Below are 3,006 nucleotides of genomic sequence, written 5' to 3'. Positions count from 1 at the left end.
TTTTTCCGCGGCTTTTTGGGGGCCTTAACATGCTCAAAAACTCTTTTAGGATGCCACAAAGGATGGGACCCGGGTGTGGCAGGGGGGCTCGACAGCGCCCCCTTGAATGGTGTCCGAAAACTTGGTCCATATATCAAACACACTTGCATGTATTTGTATGAAACTCTGTACTCATATAGACCTCATTGGGCTGAACAATTTTCATGCTCTAAGTTATCCGCCGGCTCAACAGGAAGCAGCTATTATGGGTTGTTTGAAAAATGCATGCTCTGGAATTTGATATACTCCTCCTAGGCGATTAATCCGATCACCACCAAACTCTGTCAGAATGAAGTCAAGAAATTGAGGATGTAAAATTGCGAGTGGATTTTTGATATCTCAAACGGTTTGGCCGTGGCGAGGCAACAAATTTATGGCAAGAAAAGGTAAACAGGAAATGTGTTATAACCTCTGCATACATTGATTGATGTTTATGAAACTTCAGCTGTGTGCTCATTGAAGGAAGCCGATCACATGGATGTGACTATTGTGAGTCAAAGTTATAGCGCCATCAACTGGCAGCAGGAAGGGTGTCACTTTCAAAATCCTTTAAGATCACCCTCAAATTTTTACCAAATTTGCTTCAAACTTCATTAGAATAATGTCAAGACATAAAGAATGAAGACCTGTAAAAAGATTTTTAATATTTTTCAAACACTCTTGCCATAGCAACAGATCAAACTTCAATATTTGTTTTGGATGGGTTTGAGACAGTTAGCATGCTTCAAATTGCATGAAACTCGACTCATATGTCAGGATTGTCATCCAGTAGACATGGGCAAAGCCTCAAAAACGGGCAGGAAGGAAGGACTCTATAGCGCCACCTTTTGAAAAAAGTGGGGGGTTAGTTTAACCTACAGTCACCAAACTCGGTACACACATTGATCTCATTAAGCCGGACAACTTTCTAATTTAAAGTCATTAGCTCTGACCAACAGGAAGTCTGATATTTTGGTTTGAATGTGAATTTTTTCACCCTCTCTCTCCCACCCTGTGTGGTACCCCCGTCCCCATCCCCCTCGTCCCTCACTCCCTCCTCACTTCCTCAGTCTGACTCTTGTGTGTGTGTGAGAGTGTGTGTGTGTGTGTGTGTGTGTGTGTGTGTGTGTAAATAAATTTTATTTAAATTTTTATAAATTACTATTTTAAAAGGCTTATAAATCAGCCAAAATATGTTTTTATTTAAATCTAGTGATGGTTACATGTTTCTGTGATGGGTTGGTTTAGGAGTAGGGATTGGGTTAGGTGATAGAAAATATCATTGACCTGATTTAAAATCAATGGAAGTCTATGCAATGTCCTCACCAAGACAGAAGTACAAACATGTGTGTGTATGTGTGTGTGTTTACACATTTTTTGATGAACTTATAGAAATATTGAACTGCAAATGATAACTTCACAGCAATTTGTTGCCTCTTCACACTTCACACTCTTCACACTCATTTGACCATGACATTATATCGCTATTTGGACAGGACTACTTTTCAAATGTCATTTGAGTTACAACATACAAGACTTAAATCTTTGTTTTATTTTGTTTTGTTTTTACAAAGGAGAGTGTGTGTTTTCTCGACATGGGTGTTATAGAAAGTCATGTGCTGTGTTTGCAAACATTATGTACAACGCATGTCTTTAAATTAATTATTTATTGATATAATTCAAATTTATTAAAAATCACTATTTAAGTAAATTTCACTTGATTTTATAAAAGTGGCTGTTTAAAATAAACTTGCATAAGTGAGCAGAAAAATCTAGACATAGTACCTTACTACTACCTGAGACTGATATTAAAATCGTCTTTGCAGGTTCTGTGATTTGGCTCTATTAATTAATTTTTTTTTTTTTTTTTTCTTATACCACACATATTGAAATTAAACGAAAGCATGCTTTTGGTGCATAAGATTGGTGCACAAACGATAGTTCAGGGAGGTCTAAAAACACATGAAGAGAAGTGTTAGGATTATACAACATCAGCAATTAGACTGGATTAGATTTCTCAGAACACTGTGGAGTTTGAGCAAATGACTATATAATTTGCTCTGGAATTTTTATGGAGGTTGTCTGAGAAAAACATAGACATGGCAGATTAGAATGATATTCTGCACTCATTTGAAATTGACTTATGACATTCTATGACATGAAATTCATCTAAATTCATCAAAATCTTATGGATGTGGTTGTTGTGGTTTGTGATCAAATGGGCACCAGCTGCTGCAGTAAATGTGGTGTATTCAAATAACTTTTATAATATCCTTTTATGTTTACCCCCTTTAAATGCCTATTGCCCGCTGTGTACAGTTGCCCTGAAGCCACCGGGTTGGCGATGCAACCGGGCTTGGGCCCGCCATCGCTGCTTGCAGCTATATTTGTGTTTTGTCTTTTGTATGAGTACAGTGGTAGAGACAGTGAAGAAGTGCCCTTGATGAGGAAACCATGGCAGCCATATATACGGTAAGTTAATACTTAGTGAAAGGAAAATTTACTAGAAACATTAAGTTAAAAAAATAACTGATTTTTGTCTCACAGTCAAGAAGAGATTTCCAAATGTGTCCAAAGAGGCTTTGAGGATTTGACGTGGGGAAACTGAGACTTCTTGAAAGCAAAAAAGTTATATTTGTTTGAATATTGTAATTTTTTGAACATTGTAAAGTATGTTCCTTGCTGATTATTATTCAAATGTTCATGTGTTATAGACAACAAATAAAAGTTTTTCAAATGTGACATGTGAATGTATTTTCTTGGGTTGAAATATATGTAGGGCAAAATATATTTTAAATGCTTTTGTAAAATATATTTTTAAAAAAATATATATATTTTTAAAAATATACAAAAAATGGCCAAAAAATACATTTTAGGAAAATATATTTATATAAATATATTTGAAAATATATTTTTTAAAAATATACAAAAAATGGCCAAAAAATATATTTTTAGAAAATATATTTATATGTGAAAATATATTTATAG

The 3,006-nt window shown here is 35.0% G+C and overlaps 1 long non-coding RNA gene across 1 annotated transcript; it reads left to right on the top strand.

Moving 5' to 3' along the window:
- The first annotated feature begins 2,404 nt into the window (after positions 1-2,404).
- On the top strand, positions 2,405-2,760 carry LOC125251055. Its single transcript, XR_007180914.1, has 2 exons — positions 2,405-2,490; positions 2,566-2,760. It is a non-coding gene; the product is annotated as an uncharacterized LOC125251055 (long non-coding RNA).
- Positions 2,761-3,006: the final 246 nt, after the last annotated feature.

This window comes from Megalobrama amblycephala, linkage group LG17, assembly GCF_018812025.1.
Source record: "Megalobrama amblycephala isolate DHTTF-2021 linkage group LG17, ASM1881202v1, whole genome shotgun sequence".
NCBI lineage: Eukaryota > Metazoa > Chordata > Actinopteri > Cypriniformes > Xenocyprididae > Megalobrama > Megalobrama amblycephala.
Note: the sequence above shows the minus strand (reverse complement) of the source record. Positions and strands in the feature narration are given on the sequence as shown.